The sequence below is a fragment of the Meriones unguiculatus genome, chromosome 2 (genome assembly GCF_030254825.1).
Source record: "Meriones unguiculatus strain TT.TT164.6M chromosome 2, Bangor_MerUng_6.1, whole genome shotgun sequence".
Lineage (NCBI taxonomy): Eukaryota > Metazoa > Chordata > Mammalia > Rodentia > Muridae > Meriones > Meriones unguiculatus.
The window spans coordinates 71,691,268-71,709,483 of record NC_083350.1 but is presented as its reverse complement, the minus strand read 5'-3'; the positions used below and the strand labels follow the sequence as shown (position 1 = coordinate 71,709,483).

At 43.9% G+C, this 18,216-nt stretch overlaps 1 long non-coding RNA gene across 1 annotated transcript in view; it reads left to right on the top strand.

The window, feature by feature from the left end:
- Positions 1-574: 574 nt before the first annotated feature.
- LOC132652146 (uncharacterized) overlaps positions 575-18,216 on the top strand; it is a 32,909-nt gene continuing 15,267 nt past the window's right edge. Inside the window, exons 1-3 of the long non-coding RNA XR_009589629.1 lie at positions 575-713; positions 6,946-7,049; positions 7,298-7,431. This is a non-coding gene — a long non-coding RNA (uncharacterized LOC132652146). The remainder of the gene's footprint in view (positions 714-6,945; positions 7,050-7,297; positions 7,432-18,216) is intronic.

The following is an 18,216-nucleotide window of genomic DNA, read 5'->3' as shown; positions in this document are numbered from 1 at the left end:
TAAGAGACCCTGGAAGTCCTTCGTTCTCCCTAGGTGGGGAGGAATTTTGCTGAGTTATTGATTTCTCTCTCCCCAAACATTAACTGGTTTTGAAGACTTTGGGATTAAAAACATATTCCTGATTTAAAATAACCCCACACACATTCACTCAAAAATTCTTATTTGCATCACCTCTCTGCTTGCTTAAGACCGCTTAAGAACTTGTTTTTGAGTTCTCCTGCAATGAAAGCTAATTGAAGCAGAGTGCTGAAGACAAATTAGCACAAAAGGAAGATTCGAGACAGATATAGATGGCTGCTTCATTGCAGCAAAGGTTGCCTTATTTTTTTTTTTTTTTCTTCCCCGTGTGCCATTGACCTTCGGAGCTTGCCCCTAGCCTTCCCGAGAGAAGGCGCCCCTCCTCCCACATTCAGGCTAATGAGAAGGTGAACTCACAGAACCTTCTGTGTGCTCTTCCAAGCCGCCTGGCCTGTACATTCTGGAAAGCTTCTTTATTCCTTGGATAGATTCTTTCTTCTTTGCAGCTGGCGGATCAGGAGAGAGGAGAGGAATTACCTCGGATGGCTGGAGCAGAGAACTAACGAAGGCAAGGCTCCCGGGCTTTGCCAGTGGGGCATCTGGCTGAAAAATCTGTGGATGAATCAGCACGAGCGCATGCTCAGTGTTAAAGCGGTGTGTTGTAGAGGCTCTCCCTGACGGTGTCATGTGAAAAGGTAACTGTTGTCAGAGTGCTAATGTGCGCTGGTGGTTGACATGTCGGAACCCACAGACCCCATACTGGGTATTTTGAACGTGAGTGACCAGTTTTCAGGCAGCATTCAGACTTTCAAGTTTTAGAGTGCCCTGTGTGAGATTATTAATTGATACCATCGCGAAGATGTTCTAACGCCTGTCTTTCCCACTAGGATCCTGAAAAGGACTCTCCCTAATATGAAACTGGATATTAAAAGCAGTTTCTTACCCGTGTGTCCTAAAGCGATCAGTGACATCCATGATTAATTAGTGCATGGGCGATTCCCGGCACGCTAATTGTCATTCTGTGCTACAGAACCATAACCTGGGATTTTTCTTTTTTGTCTTTTGTCCATATGTGCCTGAGTTTTCAGCACTAAATATTATCTGCTCCACAGGCTTGACATAGATCACGTGCCCAGAAATCAGTTGTGACAAATCGTTTACATTTTGGTATTGCTAAATGGCAATGCAAATATAGCACTTTGAGGGTGTAATAGAGAAATTGAATGTATACCATGACACTATATGTTGCAAAGAGCATGAGATTTAAGATTGGATTGATCTCAGTGAGAACTCATGTTTCCCCCCTAGTGACAGAGCATCTTGTCTCTCGGCTTGTCAAGAAGCCTGTTTCCTTTTCTGTAATATTGGGGTAATGATAATCACCCCACAAGGTTCTTATACAGGCTTGGTGAGATGATTTATATGCAAGGTTTGAGACAGTGCCCTGCACAGGAGGAACTCTATGGATACTATCTATCATGAATGTGAAATGGGAATAGCATTCATGATCTTGCTATAGCTTGAAGAAGTCATAGATTCTTCCTCCCAGTTTTATGTACACTTAGGTGCTTCCTTGCTGAGTTCACTTAACACTCAGAAAAACCCATCTCTCATGGGTATTTATCCTTCTTCATGAGTCCAGTGGTTACAATCCCTCTGTTGTGTCTTTGAAGGCAGAGGTTGTGTTTCACATCCACCATGACTCAGCTGGTTCTATGGTCACTCGAGGATACTTGCTGGTAATGATGAATAAGCAGTAGTATGTGGTGGAAGACAATGGGGATTCGGGATTTGGCATTCACGTGCATAAGGACACTCTAAGTCTTCAGAGGGAAAGGACTCATTTTTAATTTATATCTTTCAACCTCACGTGTCTTCCTGGTCAGCCAGATTGCACCATTATGGTGAGTAGATGGGTGAAGGATATACATTGCCACTAGCATGACATAATCCCTAGTGACTCTATAGAAATGTTTGAGGTTAGAAGTCATCATTATTCTAATGTATAGACCATCACTCTAACTTACAGATCAAAAACAAAACAAACAAACAAACAAAAGCAACAACAACAACACGGTGAATACTTTTTCCTTAAATTTTTGGTATAAATGACACAAAATGTATTACATATATTACTTATGTGTCTCATTGATGTGATAAAATACCCTGAAGAAAGCACTTTAAGGAAGGAAGGATTTATTATGTCTCACAGTTCCAGGGTACAGTCCACTCTGACAGGGAAGGCATGGGTAGGAGTAAGGGAGCTGGTCACATGGCAAGCACAGTCAGGAAGCAGAGGGACAGATGCTGGTGCTCATCTCATGGTCTCTTATTTAGTCCAGGACCCCAGCCTATGGAATGGTGCTGCCTACAGTTAGGGTAGATCTTCCTACCTCAGTCAACTTAATTGGGTGACTCCTTATAGACATGACCTCATTGTCTCATTGATAATTCTAGATCCTGCCAAGCTGACAAACAATATTAGCCACCACAGCACATGATTTATAACGTTATGGCTGCCAGAGACATGGATCTTCTCTCAAGTGAACTAGGAGAAGTGAGCAGAGCCAGTACAAGAGAGGGACAATGTGGGCCGCAGCCAACAAGGTCATAAGGATAGAAGTTGCTCCAAGACAGTTTGAGCTAACATCATGATACCATATACTCAAGATCATGGCCCTAGAGCAGTGACTCTAACCTGTGTGTTGCAGCCCCTCTGGGGGTTGAGCCACTCTTTTATAGAGGTCACTTAAGACCATCAGAAAACACAGATATTTACATTAAGATTCATAATAGCAAAATTACAGTTATAAAGAAGCAACAAAATAACTTTATGGTGGGGGGTCGCTACAACAGGAGGAACTGTATTAAAGACTCACAGCATTGGGAAGGGTGAGAGCCACCGTTCTAGAGGACTTGGTGTTTGCCTTGCTTTGCATCCTCCCCCCCACACTTTTTTTTTTTTTAAATCAGCCCCTTCTCCCTTTGGTAATGGGAATTTGTGTTCTGTATCATTCTATCTTAAAAGTATGAAAATGTCTTTTATTTTCTTCAGTTTTGCAAAGAATTGTAGATACATCAGTCCTGAATCTCAGCAGAGATTTTAAACTTTGATTTCTTTTTTTTCAAACAACATTGGAACTTCTAAGACTGTGGGGACTCTTAGAGATGGACCAAACACATTTTGGGGAACATGTTAAAGTTTAAGGAGGTATATTTTGGGTGTCTCTGGGTAAGGGAATACCTTATCCTTCTAATTATTCGCCCTTAATCTCCTCTCCTACGCCCATGGTCAATTTGATAGTCTCTCTTTCTTTGATTATATTTGCTACATTCATATATATGTATGCATGAATATATATTTATATATATTTGCATATATGCATATGCATATATGCACAAATAACCCTGAGTGTTTTTGTTGTTGTGTGTTTATGGCATCAAGCCTGACCACTCTCTGTATTGGATAACCAATGAAGGGGCTCATCTCTGGGAGAAGCAAACTCTCTTTCTTCCAGCAGTCAGCAGTGGCCGATAGTTGTTTGTCTGCGGGGGACTGTGAGAAATTTCTCCTGATAAGGGGTGGTTTGATCGTTAATCCAGTTTATGAAGCAAATGAAGTAAAAGGAGGAGAGAACAAAGCCAAATAGCTGGGGCATCTCCTTTTATTTGCTTCACTCAGCCACACCCTTCCTGCCACAGCAGACTGACGTCTCTGAAACCATGGACTCAAATAACTGCTCCTACCTTTAACATGATTTGCTCAGGTATCTTTGTGGAATAGAAGTCCAGCTAACACAGAGGCGTATGTTAAATGATAGCATACGCTATTATTGTGATCCAGTTTGCCTGGCTGTCAGGGTTGGGGTTGGTTCCTTCATATAAGGATCAGACCTGGCACTATCTTGCTGTAGGGCATTTCCTTTTTGTTTATTTATTTTTTTGCATACATCACTGTGAATTATTCTTTGCTTTGAGAACCTTGTGTTCATGACATGTGCCACAACAGTGTGAGAGGTTCCCTGTGTCTCAGTCCCTTTTATTTGGGGAAATAGTTGAGAAGGGCTTATTGTGCTTTTTAAAAAGAGCCTGGGAATTGCCGGCCTGGGTTAGGTTTGCTCAAAAGAGGAAAACGTGAAAGATGGGGAGCCTGAGTCAGGAGTGATCAGGATCTCCACAGGCTCAGCCAGAAAGGAGACCAGACAAGCTTCAAGCCAGGTGCATGGGTGATTGATTCATACACACCCTGGAAATGCAGCTTCCTCTACTCTGTGCCAGATGCCAGGCTGCCCACCAAATGAATGGGTATCAATTCCTTGACTGTTTAAAGTGGAGAGCTCTGGTCATACTGCTTGTAGTTGGTGTGAATTTGGCAACCCAGTGCCGTTATAAAGACACTGGAATTGATTTCTTTTCTTTTTGCCAATCTGAAGAGCAGGGTTCCCAGAGGTGTAGAGCCACAGGGGGAGGTGGTTTTAGCTCCCAGGCTACATACACTCTGTGGTTTTCTGAAGCTTAGCTTCCCTGGAAGAGTGAGCCTCCTGGCCTCCTGTTGGGGACACCAGAGGACTGTTTGTGACACTGTGGAGATGAAGCAAAAGCACCTTTCTCCCTCCCCTCTCCTTGCTTTGTCTGAGCCAGTCATTTTGTTTATCCTGAATTTGCTTTGGCTTTCAGTGTCTTCATGGCAAAGCAAGGGGGAAAAAAAAGACAAAATAAGAGGCAAAGGAAAACTGTTAGTCATTTCCACATAGGTTCAGCCTGCAGGATCCTGGGGCGCTCAGCTTGTAAGGTGGTTTTTATTTGCAAACCACCTGCTTGCTGTGTACCATCCCCTGCCATGCTATAGCACATCCAGTGAGGTTGAGAATGGCGATGCTCTCCTCCCATTTTCACTTTGGCGGCTGTTAGTTAGCTTCCTGTCATTGTGATGCAGAACACAGATTACTAAGCTGATAAGGACAAAGGACTGATTTTGGCTAACAGACAGTTCAGTTGATGGTCAGTGGTCCCAGTTGCCTTTGGTCTGTGGCTTTTCCATTGTGGTGGGGGAAGCCTCTCATCTCACAGTGAGAGAGCAAGGCAGGCAGAAGGGTCCCAACATCCCTTTTATCAGTAACTTTTCCCCACTAGACCCTGCCGCTTAGATGTTCTCTCACATCTAGATAACGCTAAGCTGATGGCAAACCTTTGCATATGGACCTCAGGGAACCACTCTGAAACCAAATTATAGCAGCACCCTTTTGGAGAGGCAGGTGGAACCCCAGATGCCCTTTGTGGAGGATTATGGGGGTTGCAGCCATCTTCCCACAGTTTGTCATTGAGAACAAACTATAGCCTTGGGTCCTGTGTAACTGGAGAATGTGGTGGTTGGAAGGATACATGAATGACAGAGAAACGTCCTGGTAGCCATAACCACAAGGAAGCCCAACAGCAGCTCATGACCATTCCATTGTGCAGATGGGGAGCCTGAGTCAGGAGTGATCAGGATCTCCACAGGCTCAGCCAGAAAGGAGACCAGACTGTTTCCGGGCTCTGAGCTGAGGTGTCTGTGCGGGCTTTATGCAGCTGCTGACCCGTTCCCGCTGGTGTGCGCTTTGATAAATCATTCCAATGAGAAGCAGATGGTACTGTGCTCCACACTGAGACACATCTTCCTGAGGTTCCAAGCCAGGGAGGTCGGTTGCTATTTACGACTTCTGGTTGGTGTATGGTCAGTGTTGGTCCACACTCACATATAAACAGAGAAGCAGACAAGAGCAAAGTTAGCTTCGGTGTTTCCGGAGAGCTGAGTATAGAGCTGTATGCATTCCTCAGACATTAAGGTCGATCCCATTTTAGGAAATGGTCAGGAAAAGTCGGAGGTTGGGTTATTGTGCAGAATAACCAGTGGCCTCTCATACAGCTGTGGGTAGGCGCTCTAGGAACCTCTGTCTGGGATGCAGTAATTGAAACAGTCTTCCTCACTGCATAAGGCCTAGCAGAAACTGTCACAGTGTGGGGACCTCAGCTTGCACAAGGAGGAATTCTCAGGTCATCTCTCCACTATTTAGCCTTCATATGGCTTTTATTTTCTCATAATGTCTTCCATTTGGCACGGAAGTTCATGTGTACAAATTCTGCCTGAGTTTGGGGAGGCTATAAGGGCGCAAAGGTTACATACAAACCACTTGTAGCTGTCCTGTTGATATCTTTGTATTTGCCTGCCTGTGTGTGTAGGAATCCGCGCACCTCATGCTTTGATTTCATGATCTATACATTCTGCTGCATAATACACATTTTTCTACTTCATGGTATTTCACAGGGGAAAGATACTTGCTGAGTGAACCTGGTGGCCTGAGTTCTGTCCCTGGAACCCATGTAAAGGGAAAAGGACAGGACTGACCTGACAAAGTTGTCCTCAGACCTCCACAGACACATATAACATGAGCCCTCCCACAACAATAATAATAATTAATAAATTATTTTTTGTGAGACTTTCTCTATGTAATTAAATATCAGAAGCCCTTACAAATATGTATGTGTATGTGTCTGTGTGTCTGTGAGTGTACATGCATGAGTGAGTGAAGGTGTCCTTGGAGTCTAGAAGGGGTTGTTGGATCTGGAGTTACAGTTACAGGTGGTTTTAAGCCACCCAATGCAGGATGTGGGTACTGGGAATCGAACTCAGGTCCTCTGCAAGATCAGTAAAAGCTCTTAACTGCTGAGCTACCTCTCTAGTCACCTAATCACTGCTTTTAAAGGTAGCCATTTTATGCTATCTGTTTAGATGCATTATATCTATATACCATTTCCTCACGGTAGAATTTGAAGTCTTGACTTTTGTGGTTTGTATGCATATGACTAGCATAGCATCTTCTTCTACACCTTCCCTTTGAACTGCATTTATTTAGAGCAGTAAAGTATTTTCATCTCTTAATTTTTCAGATCACTCTTTCCCCCCTGAGATCTTGATGTAGAGCAAACATGAAGAAAAGAAACAAGATAATGAAGAAAGTTGGGGCATGTTAATGTTAACTCAACTGCAAAAGGTCTGCCTTGCTTTCTGTCCCTTCCTTGCTTTTACGAGTACTGTCAGGCATCATGTGCGCCTTGGGGAATAATAATAAGGGAATGACAGTTTTAACATTTTTAACTTTTACATTTGTGTGTGTGTGCGTATAGAAGGACAACACGGAAGAATGAATTCTCTCTTTCTACCATATGGATTCTGGGGTTAAGCTTGGGTGGTCAGGCTGGGCAGCAAGCTCTTATTTATTTGTCTGTTTATTTATTTTAGGGTCTGACTTTAATACACATCTCACAGAGCCTGGAGGCTGTGTCTGTGTCTCGTGGGTTAGGAGAAGGAAACCAGACTGCTTGGCAGACAGAAAAGGCCAAGCTGGTGGCTGCTGAGGTGATGTGACTTGAGAGGTACGGCACTCCAGGGTGTGGCTGTGTGCATGTGTTCCATAGGTGGCCAAGGGGACCTGGCCAAGGGGAAGAGTGCTGCTCATTTGTGAGTTTGGGGCAGACCCACACTTCAACTGCTGTTCCATCCATGAAAACGACAGCATAAAAATCCCTATTCTGCAGAATCCAAAGCTTAGTTGAAGTCCCGTGGAATTCATTCTTGCCCCCAGATGTTGTGTAATGTCACAAGCATCCATCCCATTTATTCGTGTGTATTCAACAAATGGTAACCTTAACATCAGGTGAGTCAAGAGCAGTAAGTACCAGCCATTCCCAGTCTCTGCGCTGTTCCCAGGACAGAGTTCTCTCACAGCCGGAGCACACTCCTGCTTGGACTGGAAATGTCTGATCAATGGGCACGCTTTGTCAATTATTTGATCCACTAACAGAATGTCATGGGGACAGCCTGGGTCTTAGGGTTCTCTCTGGCCAGGCAGGTGGTCCATTCTGGGATCTGACTCAAAAATGGCAGCCTTTCTCTTCAGTCCACACTTTCCTTCCCAGACTCTTTTTTTTTTTTTTTGTAAGAATAAGCAGGCTTTCCCACTGGCCCACCCAAATTCCTTGTTACAAAGGCAACTTTTCCTTGTTAACTTTTAACTCTTAGGATCCTCAGTCAGTTCCTAATCCACAGCGGAGTAGCTGATCATCCTAAATAGGACAATGCAATGCTGTTATACTTGGGGGATGGAATTTTTTTTTTTTTTTTTTTTTTTTGGGAGGAGCATGATTTTGACCACTACAAAATTATCTTTGTTTCAAACACCCAAAACAAGCAGTGCATATAGTAAGCAACAGGATAACTAAGCATATACATTTAATATGTGAAGACATAACCAGGCAATTAGTAAAGCAATTAAAGTAAAATTAATAGATCTGTGAGACAGATCTATTTTTATATAAGAAAAAAACATCATTGTCTATAAGACTGGGATTAGTTTAAACTGCACTTTGCTGAGCAGTTAGAATGTGTCATATGTGTTTTGTGAACAAAAATATTTTCAAATAGTCCTACTTAATATTTGAAAAAGCTGTGTGGGATGGGAGGGGAGAGGGGGAAGTGAAGTCATTTTCCCAAGACTATACAACTGTAAATGAAATCTAAAGATCTTATTCTTCACCAATTGCTGTTTCATCTTTATCTTTTTTCTTTGTTTGGTGCTTAAGATGGAACTCAGTATCTTACACTTGCTAGGCGTGTGTTCTACCCTAAGCTGGGCCTTCAGCTCCTCCGACTTGTGTTTTCTAAAGATAATATTTAGTGAACACCAATAAGCTATTATTTCACTTGGTATTCTCACACCTTTTCATTTATTAATGAGAAAACAGAGGCTCAAATAGATTAAAAGGATTATCTAAGGCGTTTGTCACTTGTTAACTTGAGAGCTTAACCCATGTCCCAGTTGCTGCAAAATCTATGGAATCTTAAGGTGCCAGTCTTGCCGGGAGCCTAATTGATTTGAAATACTTTTGTTTTCTCAAAAACGATCAATGTTTATTTGTGCCAGATTTTTAGACTTGAGAAATTCTTGGGAGTGGAAATAGTCTGGGGTTGGGTAGGGTAGGAAGTGAAGAATTAAGAAGCCTGGGCAGGAGGAGAAAGGAGAATTTATTTCTTAGTCTAATTTTCAGATTATGTGGATTCCTTTTTTTTTTTCTTTCAATCAAATTCAGTGCATGCCCCACTTATTTTTGAACCTGGCTGCCATATCTTCTCCTGTAATGATTCATGTTTTAATGATGTTTGCTCAAGATCACAAAAACACCTTTTGCATAGTATTTTAAAACTATAAGCCAAAGGGTCTGGGAGCTGTCCTTGGGAAGAGTGGGGGTGGAGAAGCGAGGCTCTCCTAAAGGACAGAAAGACAGTTTCAGAAGCCCCGACACAGGAGAAGATCCAAAGAAGTAGGACACCCTGGAGGGCATTTGGCATATAACGAGGTTGAGCTAGATCCCAAACGAAGCGAAATCAAAGCAGCCTGGCCTCACATCAGATACGGGAGTCTGCCTGCAGCTGACAGTGCCCAAGCTTCACTGGGGCTTAAGGACAGTGAAGAAAATGAAGACTTTCCTCAGTTCTCCCACCTTCTTTTCTCCACACCCAAAGATGCTAAGCTAGGCAGGGGCAAGCTCACGCTTCTGCCTTCTGTTTGCAGGCTGTTAGTGTCCTGCCTGAAGCCCGTACTTTAAGCGCACACACCCTATAGAGCTGGGGTGATGGCCAGATTTCTTTAAACACCCTGGCATGTGGACTCAAAGAACTCCCCAGAACTCAGAGAATAAAAAAGCCCAAATTGGTGGTGGGCTTGTAACCCCAGCTCTGCAGAGGCAGACACAGCGACATCCTTGAGACTCACTGGCCTATTTGTAAGTTACAGAGCAGAGAGAGACTGGCTCAGGAATCAGGATGATGGCGTCTGAGGTGATTTCTGATCTCTGTACACATGTGTGTATGTGTACCTGTGCCTCTGTCCACAAGTGCGCTCAGATGCACATGCAAGGAAATGAGCTTGTCTGAACACAAACACACACGCGAAACCCTCTAATGAAATCCTAAAGGAGGTCTGCTTCCTGTCAGAACACATATGTGAGTGGAGCATGCATGTGGGTTGTCGAGGAAGTGAGGAAGCGATTGACAAATCTCGCTTCGAATGCTTCAAAGTAGTCCTAGGTAGCTTTGAGAAAACAACTCCATGTAATAGAGATTCTCAGCAGCCAGGGCTGAAGGGAACACAGAATGCCTTGTGGTTCAGATTGTTCTTGGAAGGGGTGACAGAGGTTTTACGGGGGATCCTGCATTCTCCAGGGAGGCCAAGCTGTTGGCTTCTCGGCAGAAATGCATTCCCTCGTGGGAAGTTACATCTTTACGTGGTTGATATGCCTTTTGAAGTCCAGCTTGCCCTGAGCTTTTATTATATTAGCTAAGACAGTTTGTAAAAATAAGTGAACAGGGACTAAGGCTTTACCTCAGTGTTAGAATACTCGAGTTTGAGTCCCAACACCACAAAACAAACAAGCAAATCACACAGAAAGCAAACTAAAGAAAAGTAAGAGTGTAAAGAAAATACACTGTGGTATAACATAGATACACAAGCATGGTGTACATGTATACACACACACACACACACACACACACACACACACACCATTTTACCCCAGAACACAGAACACATCCAACAATGAATGTCTTAATACCCTTTTATGATGCATCTTTCATTAAGAAATCACATTAACGGCAGTTTGAAAATTCTCTTCATATAAACGTTAGTGATTTTTGACACCAAGACCCCATACATAGAGATATGACTCAGTTGCTCTTGAGGGAGTCCTGGCCTTGGATTTATCCTACTTGCTCCTCACAGGGTTCTGGTAGGCAGCCAGGATGAGGGCCTCTGCCTCCTATGGGAAATCACTGCCCACTGTTCTCACCTGCTTCAAGATTTAGCAGTGAGACTCGGTACTTAAACCATATCGGCTGCTTCCATATTGTATCTGGAGTGATTTCTCATACATTTCACTGTCACGCTTTTCAGAGACGGGAGCCACTCTTGACCTACTGGTTTCGAAGAACATGTTTCCTGAAGTGGGGGGTGCTCTCACGGTCCTGCTTGACTGGCGCGGTAATCTTGGTGCTTAGCAGAATAGACTAGCCTCTGGCTCTGACCCCCACAGGAAACTCACCTGTCAGGAGACGTACATCTGAGAGAACACACTGGCAAATTTTCATCCACCTGTAAAATGAAGGAGGGGAAAAACCTTAATCAATGTTTGGATGGGTTTCACACAATCTCGGAGAGAATCCCACTGGTCATTAATTAGTCTTTTTGCATTGCTGTAATTATGTTGTGCTTTCTGCTTTTTTTCCAAGTGGAATAATTTGGGAAGCTTGACCAGAATTACCTAGTTAAGATTGTTAGCTCTTAGTTTCTAAACACGGCAACTTTCTACCTAACAGGGCTGTCTGTTGGAACACCAGGAAAAAAAAATGCTTTTTGACTTAATGACAAAACCAAAAACCATTGTTAGATCTAGGAGCATTTCTACCTGGCCTGTTTGTAATATTTTGAGCATCTGAATAATAAGCCCATCGTGAAACACAGCCCTAATCCATGTCTTAAAATTCTCTGCGGCTGGGCATGGTGGTGCACGCCTGTAGTGATTGCACACAGGAGGTACAGGCAGGGGACTAAGTCCAGAAGAGCCAACCTGGTGAGGCCCTCTACCAAAACAAACAAAGCAAAATTTAAAACCCACAGTGCATGTGAGGTGCTGGAAGTGAAGCCAGGTGCTACAAAGCTCGCCTGGTGTATTCGAGCCTCTGGATTCTATTCTTAACACAGCAAGCCAAACACACAGAGAAAGAAGCAGGAAAGAAAGAAAATAAGAACCGAAACCCAGAAGTGTACTGCGGCTGGGCGTGGCTTAGTTGGTAAGATGCCCGGTGCACAGCGTAGGACCCCATGTTTCTGATCTGTAAGAAGCTGAGAGTGGTGACGTGTGTTGTAACTCCAAAGCTGGAGGCGGAAACTGCGGCTCCCTGGGGCCCGCTGGCGACCTCGTGTAGTCACTTGGTGAACGCCGGTATCAGTGAGGGAACCCGGGCTCAGAAAGTAAGGTGGGAGGGCTGGAGTGAGAAAGGCCCAACACCATACTGCAAAGCTCACAACTGTGTGCGACTCCAGCTAGAGGAGCATCTGACCTGTGGGGAAACCTATTCTCATGTGCCCAGAGTTCCTTTCACACAATTAACATAAATCTTTTTAGAAGTAAGGTGAAGGCGTGATGGAATATTCTAATGTCAAGACTTTGTCTTCCATACGTGCTTGCATGTGTGCAACTGCATATACATACGAACAAAACACATGTACACACACACACATACCAATTTAAAGGGATATATGTGATGTATAATACACAATAAAATATTTATAGTTGCTTTCATAGGATTTCTAAGTAGACAACAATATGTTTCACATGCCATGTAGATTCTAAGTAAGTCTGACAAAAATTAGCCAATATGTATTTCCCTTCAGATATCCAAAATTAATATGCATGCTTCAATTTGGACATTTATGTTTAGGAAAGTAGCTTTTAATTTCATTTTTGACTTATATATATTTATGGAATTCCCAGTTCAAAAACAATGCCAGTGGTTAAGGCTGGGAATGTAACGGTAGAGCACGGGCCTAGCCTGCATAGGCGTGGGTGCAGCTCCATACTATGAAAGCCAACCGTTAACAGTGGCATCCTCTCTGCGGGTTCTCAGGGGCCTTCACGTTCCCCGCCTCAGCCCGTGTGCTGCTGCCACGTGGGTTTTAGATTTCCCGTTCAGGGAACTTTTCCTTGTTACATTTCATCTGAATTGGTGGAGGAAATGGCCGTTTTCGCTGAAGGCAACAAGTAAGTTAATGAACAGAAAATGGAGGAAGAAGAGAGGAGACGAATTCTCCTCGAACGAGAATGGCAGTAATACCTATGGCCAAGTCGCCTTCCCAAATCAACGCCAGCGTCAACCACCCGCCCAGCAAAATGCTTCCTCAGTGGATGATGGAAGACTCTTGCATAAACTGGGCGGGTGCTGGGGCAACACCTCCTTCCATACCTCCAGTGAGCTCCTAGAACGAGGTGGGACTCCTTACCGTTGACATTCCTGCTTCCCACGACCAGTCCCTCACTTGCCTTGGACTCAGGCGTTCTCTGCCTGCTCCCTTCCACCTTCCACAGTGCACAGTTCGGGTTCACCGGAGCTGCAGAGGCCCAGCTTGCATCTGCTGTGCTAAAAAACTTGGAGCACTTTCTCCTGAGATGTGGGGCGAGAGAGGGCTGAGGCAGCTCCCTGCTGGGTTAAGGGTTGCCTCCTCCTTTCCCAGCAGGGAAGAAAAGAGCAGGCTGGGGTGAGAAAGCATTTTTTTAGCTACTGCTGCATGTCAAATAGGGCTTCCTATTGTTTTGTTTACCCTATTGGCTAATTCTAAGATTTTAGTTCCAGGAGGGTTTTGCCAGGTGGCAAATATTCTAGGTGACTCTGAAAGCCGAGGCAGAGGAGGGAGAAATAGCGCCAGGCTCCGTTTGCACCTCTGCAGCCTTCCCTTTTATTCTCTATCGTCTCTCCCCTCTTTGATATCCATATTTTCAAAAAAGAGCAGGAGAATGCCCGAAAAGGGCTGTGTGGACAGGTTGAGGCTAAGAAAGCAGTTTCCTTAGCAACTGTGGCTCTACAAAGGGCTGGCGAATCTTCCTCGTCTCATTCTTCATTTCTGTTTCTTTTCTCTTCTTCTTTCCCCCCTCAGCTCTGGAAAGGAGGTCAGGAGCTCTGTGCTAAGTTCACACTGTGGTTTTGCTCGAGGTACCTTCCACATCAGCTCCCGGAAAGGCTGATCACTGTGCACGACTCTGGCTGCCTTTGTTTATTTCAGTTAGAAATGAGCACACACCCAGTCACACTTGGCAATGGGTTCTCCAAAGAAAATAGAATATTTATTGTGTTTGTGCAGAGTTCAAAACTGAAGGTGTAAAAGCCACGGACAGCATCAGCCACACACACGCAGGGTTTTTAAGTAGAGCTCATCTGACTTCAAAGGCATATCAGGATATTTTTGGTAATGGTTACCTAAAAAAACAAACAAACAAAAAAAAAAACAAAAAACAAAAAAATGCAACAAAAACACCCTTCAGATTAGTCCCCTACTATTTGATTCCTTTTATAAAATTATATGCAAGATCTAAAATTGAAGTTTATGGTTAATTTCAAGTTTCAAATCAAATCCGACAATATTTATTGCAACCCCGCGTCCCCGAGAACTGCAGGGGATAAGCAGATGTGGTAGATGGTCTGTGCCCTCGAGGAGTTTCAAATTTAGTCCTGGGAATAAGACAAATATAGTGTAATTACAACCAAAAGGAAGAAAGTGATAAATGGCGTCAGGCAGCGGTTATCGACCTTGACTGAAGATTGGAATCACCTGGAGAGCAATGAAAAACGCAGGCACCGGGCTTCTCCCCGGGGGTTCTGATTTAATTGGTCTGGGATAAAGACCAGGCATTGGGGGTTTTAGAAAAGCTTTCCGGGTGACTCAATGTGCAGCCAAGGTTAAGAACCTCTGGCAAACAGCCTCTAAGAACGTCCAAGAGGCTAAGGTTGGTTGGGTTTAGAAAAGAGTTATTGTCAGGTAGTATTTAGGAAAGGCTTGGAAAAGCCAGCGTGAGGTGCCAAGCAGCAGGGGAAGGCGGGAATAAAAGAAAGCGATGGAGGTGCGGGTTTGTAGAGATAAGCCACAGAGGTGAAACTGGGTGGAGGCCGGTGGGAAACAGTGGGCATGGAGCAGACTGTCCGTGCTGACGCGGACTGACGCGGACTGGCCTGAAATGCGGAGGTGAGGTGAGCCTGAGTTGAGGGTGGAGCTTGGTCCCTGTTGGACTTTTCTGTGTTTTTACTACTGTACTTGAGATCTCTGCTTTGTGATGAGAAATCAAGCAGAGAGAAGGTAAGAAAAAAACTTCTCTTTGAAGACAGGATTCATCTACAGTCGTTTAGGCTGAGCTCAATCAAGCTTGTGTAGACCAGGAGGATTTTGACCATCGGATCCCACTGTGGCTACCTTCCAAGCTCCGGCATCATAAGCACTTAGTTTATGCAGTGCTGTGAACTAAGCTAGGACTTTGTGCATTCTAAATATTTATTTATTTATTACTGAGCACATCTCCAGTCCCAAGAAAGGCTTATTAATGATAGAAGGGCATGGATTTAATGTCTGACAACTTAGACAATAACTTGCTTATTTAGTTTGATTAAACTTTGTGTCTGGCTGAGGAAACCCTAGGGGGAACTGACGGAAGACAGAGGCAGGAAGAGCTGTTGTGATTCCAAGAGCAGAGTGATGTCCTGTTGGGGACATACAGCAGCTACAACAACTCTGTGGCTGAGGACAGAAGCCAGAGAGTAAATCACATACACCTATTTATTTATTTATTTAAAGGCAGGGTTTCTCCATGCAGCCCTGTATTTAATGTGTATGATTATGAGTGTTCGCATGTATGTGCGTGTCTAGTGCCTGTGGAAGCCAGAAGAGGAGGTCAGGAGCTGCCATTACAGATGGTTGTGAGCTACCCTGTGGGTGCTAAGAAGCAAACGTGGATTCTCAGAAAGAGTAACAAGATGGCTCATAACCACTGAGCCATCTCTCCAGCCCCTCACCCTTAAATCTTAAAACTTGGTTGAAATTATTTATTTACTCCGAGGCCAGGTGCACACCTTTAATCTCAGCCCTCGGGAGGCAGAGGAGGGCAGATCTCTGCGAGTTCGAGGCCAGCCTGGTCTACAGAGCAAGTTCCAGGACAGCCAAGGGTTCACAAAGAGAAACTCGGTCTCTAAAAACCATAAATTATAAACAAACAAACAAACAAATAAACAATTATGTTTTTGCTGTTTACATCATGTGTAAGTGAACACCAATACACAGTGTATTGCTGTCTATGTATATGTGAATCACGTCTGTTGTACAAGTCAGGAGACTAGAGTGAGGGAGACGTGCAGATGGAAAAAGGAGAAGAACTGAAAATTTTCATGCCCCCTCCCCTTCGGGATCTCAGGCAGACTGCTTCAAGCTGTTCAGTGGCTCTGCTCCACAGTGGGGACACCCAGGGGCATCATGCCTCTCAGCATCTCCACAGTTACCTAGAAATAGAGAATTAATGAACAGAGACAGACCCTCCCAACCAAAGAAGTGTTTTATTTATTATTCACTAATCTCCAGAGTGAATAATGCAGTTAGCATGCTCTCTGGAAAACTGGCTTGCCGAGTTCCCTTTCTTCACATAGCCATGCTGCTCTACACATATGTATATCTACACGTTTCTGATGGCTACAGCAGAGCATAGACTGTCATTCCTAGGTCATCTGGACCACCTCCCACCTCATCACAGGCACAACGCAACAGCCTCTGTGATCAGGGTTTCCTTGCCTTGTACCTTCTCATTCACCAACTAAGGCAGCGCGCTCTGGTTTTGAGTATTTATAGTCTTCAGGAAGTTCCTTACTGTGTTGAATTATTTCCATAACATTAATCTTGTATCTGGTCCTAGCTCTTTCCTCCTTTAGTCTACTATTCTCTTCAAGCACTTTCTCTGTTCATGATTGAGCTTATGACCTATTACTGAAGTCTTCACATTTACTGATGACTATGAAGAAGGAGAACAAATAGCACCTCCTTTTGTGTGGTCTCTAGGTTCAACTGGAGGATGCCTGTCTTTTTAAGACTTTTCTGAAGACACAGCATGGCTCATCTCTTTCTTGCTAATGCTAGCAGAAGTCTCGGCTGTTCCTTAGTGGATTCCCTGATTTAAATGTCTAGTACACGCCCATGCCCCTTCTGCTCAGGGAATTTTCTTTGAGAGGGCTCAGTCTAGGTTAGGTTGTGCACATGAAAGCATCATCGAGTGACAGCCATGCCATTGGAAAATCAGATGTCTGGCACTTCCAGAGGTTCCTCTGTGTCCAAGGCTCAGAACTCTTCTTTTCAATCATCTCAAGAGGGACTATGCCACATGTTTTCAGTGTGGCAGGACTGTTCACTGTGACATCTGCAAGTGAGTACATCTGAATGGACTCTCCTTCAGTCAGCTTTTCTCTGAACTTCTCTTCCTGCCAAGCTGAGAGTACAATTCTTTCCCATGAAATCAGGGCATTTTTGTTTTGTTTTACATTTCTGTGAGTGCATGTGTCTGTGTGCATTTAAATAAGTATGTATACATGTTTGAATGTGTGTGTGTGTGTGTGTGTGTGTGTGTGTATGTGTAGCTGGGAGTGTACACATATGTGAGGAAACCATGATTGATAGCCCTAATTGTCAACTGGACAGATAATAGAACCTCCCAGGAAGTGGGTCTCCTATCGTGCTGTGGAAGATGATCTTAATGATGTTAACTGAGGTGGAAGATTGGCCCCTTCCCTGACTGGAACTCCTGACTATTTAAGTAGAGAAAAGGCCCAGGGCAGCATCAGCATTCACCAGTCTCTCCGCTGACTGAGTATGATGTCATCAGCTGCTTTAGGCTCTTGGCTTTCCCAAGAGCCTACTTTTGGGAAACTACTAGACTCTTGACCCATGAGCCAGAATAAACCCTTTCTTCCTTGCTTTTGTCAGTTTTTTTTCTAAATCATAGCAAAAGAAAAATAAAGCAAGATACCTGCTGAGCCACCTACCCAGACCAAACATCTTTTAATAATTTCTACTACCATGAAGTGACTTTGAATTCTGTAGCACGTATGTGCAAGAATAGGCCAATTCAGGTCTACAAAGTTTTCGGAACACCCTTTTTGGAACTGATAATACAAAAGAGGAAAAAGAAATAGAATGAACATCTGAGAAGCTGGACTAGGAATCGCTGCTGGCTCGTTCTGTGGGGCAGCAGAAATTCCTAAGCTCATAATTTTAGGCTTACCTTTTCTTCCCGGGGTTCTTCAGAGCCCTGAGGACATCTGAAGGACTGCTTTCAGTTGTCATTTTGTCCTTCAGGAAATTAATATTGTTATTTTTGTCCATAATGACTAAGAGATGTGCAAAGAGACACACAAGGTTTCTTATCCCCCAATAGGGTTTTTCAAGATCTCATTTCCTGAGTCCTCTTATGTAAGTTTGAACCTAGTGTAACTTGAGGTAAGATCAAATTATAGACAGAATCCTTTCCATCTTAATAAACACTGTTATCAAAGCTAGTTCCACATTGTGTGCTGTGAGGCTCTTCATG